Source organism: Oncorhynchus mykiss, chromosome 10 (genome assembly GCF_013265735.2).
Source record: "Oncorhynchus mykiss isolate Arlee chromosome 10, USDA_OmykA_1.1, whole genome shotgun sequence".
Lineage (NCBI taxonomy): Eukaryota > Metazoa > Chordata > Actinopteri > Salmoniformes > Salmonidae > Oncorhynchus > Oncorhynchus mykiss.
This window is the reverse complement of record NC_048574.1, coordinates 39710936-39728346: the sequence shown is the minus strand read 5'-3', so window position 1 is coordinate 39728346 and position 17411 is coordinate 39710936. Positions and strand designations below refer to the sequence as shown.

The 17411-nt window shown below is 45.2% G+C and overlaps 1 pseudogene; it reads left to right on the top strand.

Annotated features, from left to right (window-relative positions):
* Window positions 1-17411, top strand: part of LOC110533866 — a 76859-nt pseudogene that overhangs the window by 20085 nt on the left and 39363 nt on the right.

Below are 17411 nucleotides of genomic sequence, written 5' to 3'. Positions count from 1 at the left end.
TCACCCAAGTTGACTGTGATTGACTTTTGTACCCTACAGTTCTCAGGTCCTCTTTTTCATCTGTAAGAAGCTGGTTGGCCACCAGATGATCAACAGCACAGAGATCCTCAAGTGGCTGAGGGAGATCCTCATCTGCAGGAACAAGTTCCTCCTCAGGAACAAGGTAGGTTACTGCGTTTTGTGTTATGTATTCCTTATACCTCTGTGTCTCATCCAGGAAGGCACAACATTGTATAATGTTCAGGAATATTCTTTGTATAACATATATATACTTCTGTCATGCAGAGTAGGGAGAAATGCCAGCTCTATGTATGACATTTCTATGTATGACATTTCTATATACATTCTGAACACCCTCCTGAACGTGACCTCGTTTAGATCTCTGTTCTAACCCTCTGTCCTGTCTTCCTCCCCCAGGAGCGGGCCACGGTGGGCAGTGGCATCCCCATCTGTAGACAGGCCCAGACCAAGCTGGAGGTGTGTCTCTACATGTTCCTGTGGAGCCCTGACATGGAGGCCGTTCTGGTGGCCATGTCCTGCTTCAGACACCTGTGTGAGGAGGCTGAGGTCCGCTGTTGCGTGGATGAGGTCCCGGTACAGACTATCCTGCCCAACTACAACACCTTCATCGAGTTTGCCTCCGTCAGCAACATGATGTCCACAGGTTAGTCGTGAACGCACAAGCTAATGACCTCCTAAGATTTCTTCGTCTGGGTCAGTTCAATAATCCAGAGTGACCTTGGGGAGAAATGATGGCGCTGTACCTATAGAGCAGTGGCGGTCGGTGCCATTTAAGATGAGGGAGGACGATTTATTTAATTTTTACGAGCATGGCCTTTATTCTATTACAGCATATTGGATGACTGTCATTCATATTCCATTCACCCAGCTCAATGTAACATTGATAGGTTTAGGCAGCTACATGATACTCAAATTTTCCCTATACCCGTCATGAGGTTGCTACAACCTACACTATGAATGAAAGTTTACAACGTAGGTGCGTAGGTCAAGAGAAATATGTAAGTAATCAAGACAGTGACACGTTCAATACCGTCTTGGACATTCTTGCCTGCATCTAGCTGATCTAGGGTGTAATAATTAGTCCAACAGTTGCAAACGAGAGTTTCTGTTGGGAAAATTCAGGTATGTTTATCCCTGTTTGGTTCCCTTTGCTTCCGTTTAAAAAATGTTTTTCAACAGAATCGGTGGAACGAATACACACAAACACAGTTCACTTTCATAGCTGCCACATACAAACAGCATGATCTGCTCGTTGTGTAATTCCTACGCGCCATCCTCCACCTTTTCCCTTCACTTGTGGACTAGAGTGCACAACACATTAGCTCTTTCCAAGCCAAACATCCATACCATAAACGCTAACCGCAGCCTACATCATTGCTAACATACTGTAGCATCCCTCCATGTTTGAGTAGGCTAAACTAGCTAGCTGCAATCACTAGCTAAGTAAGTGAAAAAAATATTACGAAATATAGCTAGCTCGCTCTCTTATGTCTCCTTTATTTTAGAAGAAATGTCTTCAACTGTTGTCTTTCTCTTTGAGTCATCTACTCACCACATTTTATGCACTGCAGTGCTAACTCGCTGTAGCTTATGCTTTCAGTACTAGATTAATTCTCTGATCCTTTGATTGGGTGGACATGTCAGTTCGTTCTGCAAGAGCTCTGATAGGTTGGAGGACGACTTACTGTGTAAGTCTATGGAAGGGGGTGAGAACCACGAGCCTCCTAGGATTTGTATTGAAGTCAATGTACCCAGAGGAGGACTGAAGCTAGCTGTCCTCCGGCTACACCATGGTGCTACCCTACAGAATGCGGCTGAGGCTACTGTAGACCTTCATTGCAACACAGTGTGTTTTAATCAATGATTTGGTGATGTGAATATATTTAGTATAGTTTTATCTAAAAAGGATAACCTTTGTAATGTTTCAGTTTTAATTTGTCTGAAATTCACTGAGGAGGATGGGCCTCCCCTTCCTCTTCTGAGGAGCCTCCACTGCTATAGAGGGCAGTCCCACCATGAGAACTCAGGTCATGATGCTCAAATCAAATGATATTTGTCACATGCTTCATAAACAAGTGTAGACTAACAGTGAAATGCTTACTTACAGTTTCCCAACAATTCAGATTTAAAGATAAAATAAAAAAAAATAATAATTACACAGTGAATAACAGGTAAAAAATAACATGGCTATATATACGAGGTACCAGTACCGAGTCGATGTGCAGGGGTACGAGGTAATTCAAATAGCTATGTACATATAGGTAGGGGTAAAGTGACTAGGCAATAGGATAGATAATAGACAGTAGCAGCAGCATGTGTGTTGAGTGTGTGTGCTGGGGCTGTCAGCGAGGTGAAGGCTCCTGTCTTCGTGTGTTTGTGTTTTCAGGCCGCTCAGCCCTGCAGAAGAGAGTGATGGCTCTGTTGAGGAGGATCGAACATCCTACTGCAGGAAACAAAGAGGTGAAAGAGTGGCCTGCTGCTGTGTTCCTGTTCATACCCTGATGCTTCAATCATGGAAGGATGTTTGTGAAGCACGATATTGATATCAACTCAGCATTTGTTTTACGATCTTCCCCACAGGCATGGGAAGACACGCATGCAAAATGGGAGCAGGCAACCAAATTAATCCTCACCCATCCCAAAACTAAGCTAGAGGATGGCCAGGCAAGCACACACCCAGTACCTTGTTCTTATGCATTCCTGTTATGCAAATCAAAAATACACTTCACATATTATTTGGTTGTGGATTGGTGTTGTCTCTCTGTTGCCTTCTCTCATTGGTCCTCTCTCTCTGCTTCTGTGTCCAGGAGTGGATCAACATGACGGGCTTCCTGTGTGCTCTGGGAGGTGTGTGTCTGCAGCAGCGCAGCGCCCCAGGCCTGGCCACCTACAGCCCCCCCATGGGGCCTCTCAGTGAGAGGAAAGGCTCCATGATCTCCATGGGCTCCTGTGAGGGGAACACGGAGACACCCCTGGGCCGCTTCCTGGACCGCCTGCTGTCCCTCATGGTGTGCAGCCATGAGAAGGGTGTTCAGATCCGGACTAATGTTAAGGACCTAGTTGGCCTGGAGCTCAGCCCAGCTCTTTACCCCATGCTCTTCAACAAACTCAAGAACGGCATCAGCCGCTTCTTCGACGCACAGGGGCCGGTGAGAGAACACACAAACACACGCATGCTTAGAAAACATCATCGATTATCTGTTTGTTATAGTATAATCACATTGGTGTGAGCACTCTTGCTTTTGAAAAGGGTAATACCTTTTATATCAAATGTCACTGAAGGAATGGAGAAGGTACCTGTTGTCTTTGTTAGCTTTTGTGGTAAAATATATTTTTCTGTGTCTGTTTAGGTCCCAATCAATGACACCAACACCCAGTTTGTGGAGCAGACCATCGCCATCATGAAGAACCTACTGGACAACCACACTGAGGGCAGCTCAGAGCACCTGGGACAGGCCAGCATAGAGACCATGATGCTCAACCTGGTCAGGTAAATGCCACCCCTCCTGTCCTCTCCTCTATCCCGACCATGAGAATGTTGGTGAGCTGCTGTGAGCCCACTGCCCACTCTCATCCTCCACATGCCCTGTGTTGTGTTGGCAGGTATGTGCGTATCCTAGGCAACATAGTGCATGCCATCCAGATCAAGACCAAGCTGTGCCAGCTGGTGGAGGTGATGATGGAGAGACGAGACGACCTGTCCTTCTGCCAGGAGATGAAGTTCAGGTGAGAATGTTCTCCTGGAGTTTTGACTGTCTGTCAAACTGTACTGTCCAGGTTTACTGCAACATATTGATACGGAGTAATAAAAAAAACTGTCATTTAGTTGACATACTGTAAAGCAATGTCCATTCATCCCTGCAGGAACAAGATGGTGGAGTACCTGACAGACTGGGTGATGGGCACCTCAAACCAAGCGGCTGACGATGACGTGAAGTGTCTTACCAGGTACTGTTCTACTACCCCCTGCTTGGATTGTACCCTCCTCACACACCTGATGTGAACATGACCTCTGTGACCTCTAACCCCTAATCTATACCCTGTGCTGTGTGATATACAGGGACCTGGACCAGGCCAGTATGGAGGCGGTGGTGTCTCTGCTAGCTGGCCTGCCTCTCCAGCCTGAGGAGGGAGATGGAGTGGAACTGATGGAGGCCAAGTCCCAGCTCTTCCTCAAGTACGCCAGCCAAGCTCTACTACTATTGCATTTTATTACTTCTGTACATCATAATTCTCCAGAAAGCAAAGTCTGGCATCATTACTCCCACTAGCTTTGTAGTGATTGTGTGTGTCCTCCTCCCAGGTACTTCACCCTGTTCATGAACCTGCTGAATGACTGCAGTGAGGTGGAGGATGATGGGCAGCAGGTGGCAGGGAGGAAGAGGGGCATGTCCCGACGTCTGGCCTCCCTCAGACACTGCACCGTCCTGGCCATGTCCAACCTCCTCAACGCCAACGTGGACAGCGGCCTCATGCACTCCATCGGTCAGTCTGGAAGCCTAACATAGAAACTTATCAGGAATGAAGCTTGGGCTCGCTCTTTGGTTGGCTGCTTCATGTGTCCCTGTTTTTAAAGTGCTTCACTGCACATGCGAAAGAAGATTGACAGTGGAAGTGGCTTTAATGGGATCTCTGTGAATTACATCTAATTCCTCATTAGTGTAGGGTCGTTAAAACGATACTTGCCCATGTTCAATGATATTCCCTCTTGTCCCACATAGAGAAATGCATTATCTTACCTATTGCGCTCTCTCTTGCGTTCTCTCGATGTGTGTGTAGGTCTGGGCTACCATAAGGACCTGCAGACTCGGGCCACCTTCATGGAGGTGCTGACTAAGATCCTGCAGCAGGGAACAGAGTTTGACACACTGGCAGAGACGGTGCTTGCTGACCGGTTTGAGAGGCTGGTAGAGCTGGTCACCATGATGGGAGACCAGGGAGAGCTGCCTATTGCCATGGCTCTGGCCAACGTAGTGCCCTGCTCCCAATGGGTATGCAGTCTACTCACCACCCACTGTCCTTTCTGTGTGACCCATCATCTTGACCCTGGTGTTAGATATGGCAGTGTAAATGGAATAACATTTAACGCAAATGGTTTCCTACTGTTCATAGGTGTGAATATGAATGTCAGTGTTGTGTTAGTGATGTGTAGACTGTGGGTGTCGGAGTGTGAGCTGTGTCACTAACGGTATGATCTCTGTAAGTGATTTTTTTTTCTCCCCTCCTGTCCCCTGTCAGGATGAGCTGGCGCGGGTGCTGGTGACTCTGTTTGACTCGCGCCATCTCCTTTACCAGCTGCTGTGGAACATGTTCTCCAAGGAGGTGGAGCTGGCAGACTCCATGCAGACTCTGTTCAGAGGAAACAGTCTGGCCAGCAAGATCATGACCTTCTGCTTTAAGGTACACAACATGACTGGCTAGGTGCCCAGTCCTGTCCTGATCAACCCAGGAAAGAAAGTGTGGTTGAGCTCTTTTACGACTATGCAAAATACCTGCTCTCTGACAAGGGTCATGACACAATATGGTCTTCGGCTTTCAAAGAAGCATGGCGCCTGCTTTCTAAAATGAGTTCTAGTTTAGGTTGTCAGTGTGTTTATGCCTGTGTCCACCCCTCCCTCCCTCTGCTGTTTCAGGTGTACGGGGCCACGTACCTGCAGAAGCTGCTGGAGCCTCTCCTCAGAGGGGTCATCACTGCCCCAGAGTGGCAGCTCATCAGCTTCGAGGTGGATCCCACCAGGTAACCTACCCCACAGACACTATTCAACTCATTCACCCACTTTTTTTCCCCAGCTGTGCTATTTAAACCAAGAGAATTGCTTGTCAATTTAACTGATAATCTGCTTGTTTTGATTTCAGTTAGGACCTTTGGAAAATGTTAAGATTCTCGGCAACATGGAAGAAGTGTTGCATTGTCCCATGCTCTCTTGCTGTCTCTGATTATGACTGACTGGTTCTGTGTCTCTGGTTATGGCTGACTGGTTCCGTGTCTCCGGCTGCAGGCTGGAGCAGAGTGAGAACCTGGAGGAGAACCAGAGGAACCTGCTGCAAATCACCAACCGCTTCTTCCTGGCCATCATCAACTCCTCTACAGAGTTCCCCCCTCAGCTGCGCAGTGTCTGTCACTGCCTGTTCCAGGTACGTATTAGACCCCTCAAGTCCCAACTCTAACCCACTCCACCGGCTGGAAACCCTCATCTGACTGACAGGGTTCCTTTTATCTCAGGAATTATCTAAGCTTTTTCTGCAGTGGTCACCATTTCTGTTTCCAGGGTGGTTATTATGAACTAGGTAAATGTACATCACAAGGTAAGCTTTGATGGCATAGGAATCACTTGCACTTTTGTGCAGGTTCTGTATACGAAGGCAGTAGTATTTGTGCAGGTTCTGTATACGAATGTAGTAGTTTGGGGGGGGTGTGTGTGTTTGTGGTGACTTTTTTTGTGCCCATCTCTGTTCTGTAGGCAACTTGCCACTCTCTACTGAATAAAGCCACAGTTAAAGAGAAAAAGGAAAGCAAAAAAGCAGTAAGTTCAGAGAACGTTCTCCCTGGCCACTCTGTTGAAAGAAAGGGAAGTCCTCTTGCTCTTCTATCACCTTAAACTACTTTATACTCCCGTCCTTTTTACAATCACCACCTGAAATCCCACTACTAATACTTTTACTTCCAAACAAGTTTCTCTCGGTTTCAATGTACGCTCACCACAAACTGGTGGGACTGTTGTAGCTACAATGTTCCTATCCACTGCTCCTCTGGTCTCTTAATGGTGTGAGTTTTTTTGGGGTTGGTGTTTGAAAGGAGTTTGGGGGTCTATGATAAGGGGCTTGTAATTGCAGGTCACGGGGCACTTTGGCAGATAGTTGTGTGGTGCTACTCTGTGTCCTGGGATCCACTCCTGGAATTCCTTATCATTCCTGGATTCCTGGAATTTGGAACACTCGCGAAGACCTAAGGTTTCTGTGCCGTTCAGTACTAGCTACGTTTGGCAGTGCAGAAAGACGTCCACCCCAGGGGTGATCTGATGACCACACCCTCAGTTCCCTCTACTGCATATTTATATATGTTTTTTTTAATTTAATCATTATTCTGTATTTGTATTTAATTATTATATTTTATTTAATTTGACCCCTTTTTTTCTCAATTTTGTGATATCCAATTGTCCCATCGAACGGACTCGGGAGAGGCGAAGGTCAAGAGCCGTGCGTCCTCTGAAACACGACCCCGGCAAGCCACACTGCTTCTTGACACAACGCCTGCTTAACCTGGATGCCAGCCGCACCAATGTGTCGCAGGAAACACCGTACGCCTGACGACCGTGTCAGCGTGCAATGAGCCCGGCACGCCACAGGAGTGGCTAGAGCGCGATGGGACAAGGACAACTCGGCCGGCCAAAACCTCCCCTAACCCGGATGACGCTAGGCCAATTGTGCGCCGCATCATGGGTCTCCCGGTCGCGACCGGCTGCTGCACAGCCTGGGATCGAACCAGGATCTGTAGCGATGTAGTGCCTTAGACCGCTACACCACTCGGGAGGCCCCCTCTACTGCATTTACCGAATCTGAAACAAACTATGAAGTGAGCTAGCAGCTTGTTATCATGAGTAGTTGTGTCTCCTTCATCGGTTGAGATGTCATATTGGCATCATGGTTAATATTGCTAGCGGTCAATATCCTGTGTTCATGGGACTGAGCAGTAAGCTGTAGAGGCCTGGTAATTGGCTGACCTTTCAAAGCAATCTAATACTGCAGGCTGTTAATAACAGCTTGTGGTGTTGCAGCAGCAATGAAACAATTATTTTCATCTTACAGCCTAGTAATTCCATTGCTGCGATCCCCCTTTTAAAATACACTTGTGTTACAGCTGATGACATTTCAGTATGCAGACATGCAGAACGTTTGTTCAGTTCAGGCGATGGATTTAACTGAACATTGCCCAGTGCTTTCTCAGTAGCGTACAGTATCAAGTCTAAACTAGTAGTTAGGACTGGTCTAAGATTCTCCTCTCCCCTTTATCTAGAGTTCCAGGCGCCTTGCTTTCCTTTTTAATCTCTAACTCAGTTTTGAAGCGGGCCTAGTGGTGTGAATGTGGTTTGGTGGTGACGTGGCCATCTTGTGTCCTCTAGCCTGTGGAATACTTTCTCCTACATTCGATCTGCTCCAACCCATGCCCTCTCCTCCTCTCCCTCTCTCTAACAATGTTCTTACTATCCCTCCTCCAACACCCTCACATTCAGGTGGTCAGCCAGCGTTTCCCCCAGAACAGCATAGGGGCGGTGGGTAGTGCCATGTTCCTACGTTTCATCAACCCTGCCATAGTGTCACCCTATGAGGCGGGCATCCTGGATAAGAAACCTCCTCCCAGGATAGAGAGGGGATTGAAGCTCATGTCCAAGGTAAGAGGACAGGGCACCCAGGCCTCATATACAATATGACTTAACACTATGTGACTGGATTCAGCATCGTAGGCATTTGACGCTATTTCCTAGTTCACAGTAGGGCTGTTAAAAAATTAAATAAGCGCTAATATGCCTTAATTACAAACTTGGAGCTGATTGTGGACTACAGGAAAAGGTGGGCTGAACAGGCCCCCATTAACATCGACGGGGCTGTAGTGGAGCGGGTCGAGAGTTTCAAGTTCCTTGGTGTCCACTTCACCAACTAACTATTATCGTCCAAACACACCAAGACAATCCTGAAAAGGGCACGACAACACCTTTTCCCCCTCAGGAGACTGAAAAGATTTGGCAGGGTCCCTAGATCCTCAAAGTTCTACAGCTGCACCGTGCAACTGCTCGGCATCTGACCGTAAGGTGCTACAGAGGGTAGTGGCCAAGCTCTCTGACATCCAGGACCTATATATTAGGTGGTGTCAGAGGAAAACCCCCAAAATTGTCAGACTTCAGTCACCCAAGTCATAAACTGTTTTCTCTGCTACCGCACGGCAAACGGTACTGGAGCGCCAAGTCTAGGACCAAAAAGCTCCTTAACAGATTCTACCCCCAAGCCATAAGATAGATGAACAAGTAATCAAATGGCCACCAGACTATTTACCTTGACCCACCCCATTTGTTTTTACACTGGTGCTACTCACTGTTTATTATCTATTGTATGCATAGTCACTTCACTCCTACCTACATGTACAAATGACCTCAACTAACCTGTACAGCCGCACATTGACTTGGTACCGGTACCCCCCCCCCCCCCCCCCCCCCCCCCCCCCTGTATATAGCCTCACTATTATTTTATTGTGTTACTTACTTTAGTTTATTTGCGGAGGCTGCAGGGGTGCGTGCTACACCACTGCATAAGTTAAGTTTAGCTATGAGGAATCTAAGAATCTATCAAGAAAATTATATCCAGCTCAGGGCTCCAGCTACTCTTTCGGTTTGCTAACTTGCTAGTTAAGTGGCGAGATGTCAAGATTAAGCTTCTTGGTTACAGCAGTGACATTCAATCCCGTTCTGGATCAAGATCCCTGTTGCCTAAATAGTTTTGTGCGTCCCCAAAATGTGTATAAGTACACTAAACAAAAATGTAAACGCAACATGCAATAACGTCAAAGATTTTACTGAGTTACAGTTCATGTGAGGAAATCAGTCAATTTAAATATTCATTAGGCCCTAATCTATGGATTTCACATGAATTGGAATATAGAGATGCATCTGTTGGTCACAGATACCTTAAAAAAAAGGTAAGGGCGAAAACCAGTCAGTATCTGGTGTGGCCATCATGCGGTGCGACACATCTCCTTCGTATGGAGTTGATTGTGTCTTGTGGAATGTTGTCCCACTCATCTTCAATGGCTGTGCGAGGTTGCTGGATATCAAATCAGATGTTACCGTGTAATGCTTACTTACAAGCCCTTAACCAACAACGCAGTTCAAGAAATAGAGCTTAGAAAATATGTACTAAATAAACAACAATTGAAATATAAAAAAGTGACCCACTAAAATAACAATGCTATATACGGGGTAGTGGTACCGAGTCAGTGTGCTGGGCTACAGGTTAGTAATGAGGCTATATACCGGGTAGTGGTACCGAGTCAGTGTGCTGGGCTACAGGTTAGTAATGAGGCTATATACCGGGTAGTGGTACCGAGTCAGTGTGCTGGGCTACAGGTTAGTAATGAGGCTATATACGGGGTAGTGGTACCGAGTCAGTGTGCTGGGCTACAGGTTAGTAATGAGGCTATATACGGGGTAGTGGTACCGAGTCAGTGTGCTGGGCTACAGGTTAGTAATGAGGCTATATACCGGGTAGTGGTACCGAGTCAGTGTGCTGGGCTACAGGTTAGTAATGAGGCTATATACCGGGTAGTGGTACCGATGTCAGTGTGCTGGGCTACAGGTTAGTAATGAGGCTATATACCGGGTAGTGGGACCGAGTCAGTGTGCTGGGCTACAGATTAGTAATGAGGCTATATACCGGGTAGTGGTACCGAGTCAGTGTGCTGGGCTACAGGTTAGTAATGAAGCTATATACCGGGTAGTGGTACCGAGTCAGTGTGCTGGGCTACAGGTTAGTAATGAGGCTATATACCGGGTAGTGGTACCGATGTCAGTGTGCTGGGCTACAGGTTAGTAATGAGGCTATATACCGGGTAGTGGGACCGAGTCAGTGTGCTGGGCTACAGATTAGTAATGAGGCTATATACCAGGTAGTGGTACCGAGTCAGTGTGCTGGGCTACAGGTTAGTAATGAGGCTATATACCGGCTAGTAGTACCGAGTCAGTGTGCTGGGCTACAGGTTAGTAATGAGGCTATATACAGGGGGTAGTGGTACCGAGTCAGTGTGCTGGGCTACAGGTTAGTAAGGAGGCTATATACAGGGAGTATTGGTACCGGGTCAGTGTGCTGGGCTACAGGTTAGTAATGAGGATATATACAGGGGGTATTGGTACCGGGTCAATGTGCTGGGCTACAGGTTAGTAATGAGGATATATACAGGGGGTATTGGTACCGGGTCAATGTGCTGGGCTACAGGTTAGTAATGAGGCTATATACAGGGGGTATTGGTACCGGGTCAATATGCCGGGGTAGAGGTTAGAGGTCATTTGTACATGTAGGTAGGGGTGAAGTGACTACATGTATAATAAACAGCGAGTAGCAGCAGTGTACAAAACAAAGGGGACTGGAACGCTCTATTGTCCATGTCCATCCAGAGCATCCTTAACATGCTCAATGGGTGTCCTGTCTGAGTATGCAGGCCGTGGAAGAACTGGAACATTTTCAGCTTCCAGGAATTGTGTACAGATCCTTGTGACATGAGGTGATGGTGGCGGATGAATGGCACGACAATGGGCCTCGAGCTCGTCACATTATCTCTGTGCATTCAAATTGCCAACGATAAAATGCATTTGAGTTCATTGTCCGTAGCTTATGCTTTCCCATACCATAACCCCACCACCGACCATGGGGCACAACGTTGACATCAGCAAACCGCTCGCCCACACGATGCTGTACACGCTGTCTGCCATTTCGGTTTCCAGTACAGTTGAAACCGGGATTAATCCGTGAAGAGTACACTTCTCCAGTGAAGGTGAGCATGTACCTACTGAAGTTGGTTACAACGCACAACTGCAGTCGGGTCAAGACCCTGGTGAGGATGACGAGCTTGCAGATGAGCTTCCCCGAGACGTTTTCTGACAGTTTGTACAGACATTCTTCGGTTGTGTAATCCCACAGTTTGACCAGCTGTCCGGTTGGCTGGTCTAAGACCATCCCGCAGGTGAAGAAGCCGGATGTGGAGGTCCTGGGCTGGCGTGGTCTGCGGTTGTGATGCCGGTTAGACGTACTACTAAATTCTCTAAATCGACGTTGGAGGCAGTTTAAGTAAGAGAAAGGAATATTCATTTCTCTGGCAACAGCTCTGTTGGACATTCCTGCAGTCAGCATGCCAATTGCATGCTCCCTCCAAACTTGAGACATCTGTGGCATAGTGTTGTGTGACAAAACTGCACATTTTAGAGTGGCCTTTTATTGATCCTAGTTCAAGGTGCACCTGTGTAACGATCATGCTGTTTAATTAGCTTCTTGATGTGCCACACCTGTCAAGTGGATGGTTTATCTTGGCAATGGAGCAAGTATGTGCAAAGCTGTCATCAAGGCAAAGGGTGGCTATTTGAAGATTTCCAAATATAACATATTATTTGATTTATTACTACATGATTCCATATGTGTTATTTCATAGTGTTGATGTCTTCACTATTCTACAATGTAGAAAATAGTAAAAAATAAAGAAAAGCCCTTGAATGAGTAGGTGTTCTAAAACGTTTGACTGGGGGGTGTGTGTGTGTGTGTGTACAGTGCCCTCAAAGTATTCAGACCACCTTACTTTTCCCACATTTTGTTAGGTTACAGCCTTATTCTAAAAAATGCATTCAATAAAAAAAAATCCTCACCCATCTTCACACAATACCCCATAATGACAAAGCAAAAATAGGTTTTTAGAACTTTTTAGCAAATGTAATAAAAAAATACCCTATTTACATACAGTGTAAATATTCAGACCCTTTGCTATGAAACTCAAAATTGAGCTCAGGTGCATCCTGTTTCCATTGATCATCCTTCAGATGTTTCTACAACTTGATTGAAGTCCACCTGTGGTAAATTTAAATTGATTGGACATGATTTGGAAATGCACGCACCTGTCTATATAATGCCCCACAGTTGACAGTGCATGTCAGAGCAAAAACCATGCCATGAGGTCGAAGGAATTGTGTCGAGGCACAGATCTGGGGAAGGGTACCAAAACATTTCTGCAGCATTGAAGGTCCCCAAGAACATAGTGGCCTCCATCGTTCTTAAATGGAAGAAGTTTGTAACCACCAAGACTCTTCCTAGAGCTGGCCGCCTGGCCAAACCTGAGCATTTGGGGGAGAAGGGCCTTGGTCAGGGAGGTGACCAAGAACCCGATGGTCACTCTGACAGAGCTCCAGAGTTCCTCTGTGGAGATGGTAGAACCTTCCAGAAGGACAACCATCTCTGCAGCACTCCACCAATCAGGCCTTTATGTTAGTGATCAGACAGAAGCCACTCCTCAGTAAAAGGCATATGACAGCCCGCTTGAAGTTTGCCAAAAAGCACCTAAAGAGTCTCAGACCATGAGAAACAAGATTCTCTGGTCTGATGAATCCTAGATGGAACTCTTTGGCCTGAATGCCAAGCATCACGTCTGGAGGAAACCTGACACCATCCCTATGGTGACGCATGGTGGTGGCAGCATCATGCTGAGGGGATGTTTTTCAGCTGCAGTGACTGGGAGACCAGTCAGGATCGAGGGAAAGATGTACAGAGAGATCTTTGATAAAAACCTGCTCCAGAGCACTTAGGACCTCAAACTGGGGCAAAGGTTCACCTTCCAACAGGACCTTACTCCTAAGCACACAGCCAAGTCAATGCAGGAGTGGCTTCGGAACAAGTCTCTGAATGTCCTTGAGTGGCCCAACCAGAGCCCAAACTTGACCCCGCCGATCGAACATCTCTGGAGAGACCTCAAAAAAGCTATGCAGCGACGCTCCCCACCCAACCTGAAGGAGTTTGATGGATCTGCAGAGAAGGATTGGAGAAACTTCCAAAATACAGGTGTACCAAGCTTGTAGCGTCACACCCAAGAAGACTCAATGCTGTAATCGCTGCCAAGTGTGCTATAACAAAGTACTGACTGAAGGGTCTGAATAATTATGAAAATGTGATATTTCCGTTTTTAATTTTTAATAAATTAGCTAACATTTCTAAAACCCTGTTTTTGCTTTGTCATTATGGGTTATTGTGTGTAGATTGAGGGGAAAAAACTGATTTAATCCATTTCAGAATACGGTTGTAAGTCAAGGGTTCTGAATGCTTTCCGATGGCACTGTATGTACTGTTATTTTTGTTGAAATAGTGCACATTCAGGAATACTGTATACCCCGGTATGGTACAGAAACGATATGACAGTATGAAATGTCATTCTGACTCATATGTTTACATGTGAATCATTAAAGTTACCCGGAAGACTAGTACCTGGAAGGTTGCTAGATCGAATCCCTGAGCTGACAAGGTAATAATCTGTTGTTCTGCCCCTGAACAAGGCAGTTAACCCACTGTTCCTAGGCCGTCGTTGTAACTAACAATTTGTTCTTAACTGAATCGCCTAGTTAAATAAAGGTTAAAAAAAAGTGCCTGTGGCTACAGCTTAAGAGGATGAGAACGATGCTGAATGGGTGTAAACTAAGAAAATATATCATTTAAGGGCTTTTTCTCCTACTTGTCTCAAATTCTTCATTTAATTATTTTACACTTTTATAAAATGTTAAAATAGTCAGTCTTGAGAATTTGGTAAGCTCACCTTCCTGAATTCAGTCACATATGGTGTATTCTATTTGAGGATCTTGCCTTGTTGTTGACATGTTTTTATTTATCTCTTCCAGATCCTGCAGAGCATTGCCAACCATGTTTTATTCACCAAAGAGGAGCACATGAGACCTTTCAATGACTTTGTCAAAAGCAACTTTGATGCAGCTAGAAGGTATGATAAAATAAGGATCTCTTCCCTCACTGAAACCTATTGGATGTTTTTATTGGATACTCATTAACCTATCAGGCCTAGCTGAATCTTGTTCATTTGTCCTTTTGTGTTGTAGGTTTTTCCTGGACATTGCATCAGACTGCCCTGCCAGTGACTCCGTCAACCACAGCCTGTCCTTCATCAGTGATGGCAATGTTCTGGCCCTGCACCGGCTGCTTTGGAACAACCAGGAGAAGATAGGACAGTACCTCTCCAGCAACAGGTGAGTGGGCTGAACAGTCCAACAGAGTTGTGTTGTATTGCTTGGGACGACTTCAATGTTATAAGAACTTCCACACAAACAGTAGGTATCCTGCACACATACGGTCTCCCTACCCAACCGACATAGATTACAGAGACCGTGAGAAGCACTCCCTGGGGAGGCCGTGAGACCAAATCTCTCAGTGGCCCCCCTCTCAGTGGCCCCTGTGTTTAAGATACTATAGAGACATATTGTACAGATATATTGTTTTACTGACTAAAACTACACACATCATTAATTATAATTTTATGATTCTAATCAATTTCATACAATTATATGGTTTCAGGGTGGAGTATTCTAATCATTCATTTAAACATATAAATCCCATTAACAAAGATGTTTTACATAACCCAGATCTTTAGGTGAACATTTGTTTACACCAATCTGATAAGCCCAGCTCACAGGAAGCGTTGTTTGAAGCTATTGTACACCTCTGTACCTGCTGCGTGTGGGAGAGGCTTATCAGAGTAGACTGGATCAAATCAAATTTTATTTGTCACATGCGCTGAATACAACAGGTTACAGTGAAATGCTTACTTACAAGCCCTAAACCAACAATGCAGTTTTAAGAAAAATACGTGTTTAGTAAAAGATGGATAAGTAAAAAAAATACAAATAATAATTAAAGAGCAGCAGTAAAATAACAGTAGCGAGGTTATATACAGGGGGTATTGGTACAGTGTCATTGTGCACGTCTGTCGTGCTAACCACTTCCTTGTTCTTCTTCAGGGATCACAAGGCAGTAGGGAGACGGCCGTTTGACAAGATGGCCACCCTCCTAGCCTACCTGGGGCCCCCAGAGCACAAACCTGTGGCTGACACCCACTGGTCCAGCCTCAACCTCACCAGCTCCAAGTTTGAAGAATTTATGACAAGGTACACACATCAAATTACTATTAATCACATAGATCTCACTGTCACAAGCCGGTCTCATAAAACTGGATATGATAGTATCTGAGGCAGGGGTTGTTTTATTAGTACTCTAAAAGTACCTCCGATCTTGTATTTGCTTCCTCAGACACCAGGTACATGAGAAAGAGGAGTTCAAAGCCCTGAAGACCCTCAACATCTTCTACCAGGCTGGCACCTCCAAGAACGGCAACCCTGTCTTCTACTACATCACACGCAGGTGAGAACTGCAGACTGTCACATTTCAACAGAGTCACAAAACGCTCTATTCACTTCATCATGATGCATTTATTCAGAAACATTGATGCTGGAAACATTTTAAAACGAGGCATTGAGTTGGAGCACTCAACAATAAAAGGCATAGATTAATTTATTTTAGCTCACCTTAATCCATTGTACAGATGAGAACAGGTGACTGACGTTTCGAAGTCAAGCTGACGTCTTTCTCAGTGACTTGACAGTTGTACTTAGGCCACTAGGCTATGAATAGGAGCTATTTAGACACAACAATGTAAGAAAATAATGTTTCAAGGTAAATGGCAAATTAATACCAATAATAGGAGATCATGTCTGGTTAATCAATATGGAATCATGAAAAAAGCAAAAAAGTCATTAAACAAGTTAAACAAGTCAAAATATATTTTAGATTTGAGATTCTTCAAAGGAGCCACCCTTTGCCTAGGAGACAGCTTTGCACACTCTTGGAATTCTCTCAATCAGCTTCATGAGGTGGAATGCATTTAAATTAAAAGGTGTGCCTTGTTCATTTCTGGAATTTCTTTCCTTAATGCGTTTGAGCCAATCGGTTGTGTTGTGACAAGGTAGGGGTGGTATACAGAAGATGGTAAAAGACCAAGCCCTTATTATGGCAAGAACAGCTCAAGTAGGCAAAGAGAAATGACATTCCATCGTTACTTTAACACATGAAGGCAAGTCAATCTGGAAAATGTGATCATTTCTTTTGTCACTGGCTTACACACAATACCCCATAATATCAAAGTGGAATTATGTTTTTGGAAATTTGACAAATTAATAAAAAAAGTGACTACACCTCAGCAATTTATAACTATTTTTACAAGAAAGGTTAGATTTTAACAGCCTTACTAGTTATTGTTTATGGCCCTCTCATGCTGAATAGTTGTTTTCAGGGGTTACGTAGATTACACATAGTTACATTTATGAAGTTAAGGTCGCTGTACATTTTAAATAACTGACTTGAATGCAAGTAAATTTATCACAATTAACATCTCACCAATTATAACAACAGGACCACCAGCACCATTCAAAGATCGCTGCCACTTACCTGTTGTTATGAGTAAAGTAAACCCTCTCACCTGCAGTGGTTTATGAGTAAAGTAAACCCTCTCCCCTGGAGTGGTTTATGAGCAAAGTAAACCCTCTCACCTGCAGTGGTTTATGAGCAAAGTAAACCCTCTCCCCTGCAGTGGTTTATGAGCAAAGTAAACCCTCTCCCCTGCAGTGGTTTGTGAACAAAGTAAACCCTCTCCCCTGCAGTGGTTTATGAGCAAAGTAAACCCTCTCCCCTGCAGTGGTTTGTGAACAAAGTAAACCCTCTCACCTGCAGTGGTTTGTGAACAAAGTAAACCCTCTCCCCTGCAGTGGTTTGTGAACAAAGTAAACCCTCTCACCTGCAGTGGTTTGTGAACAAAGTAA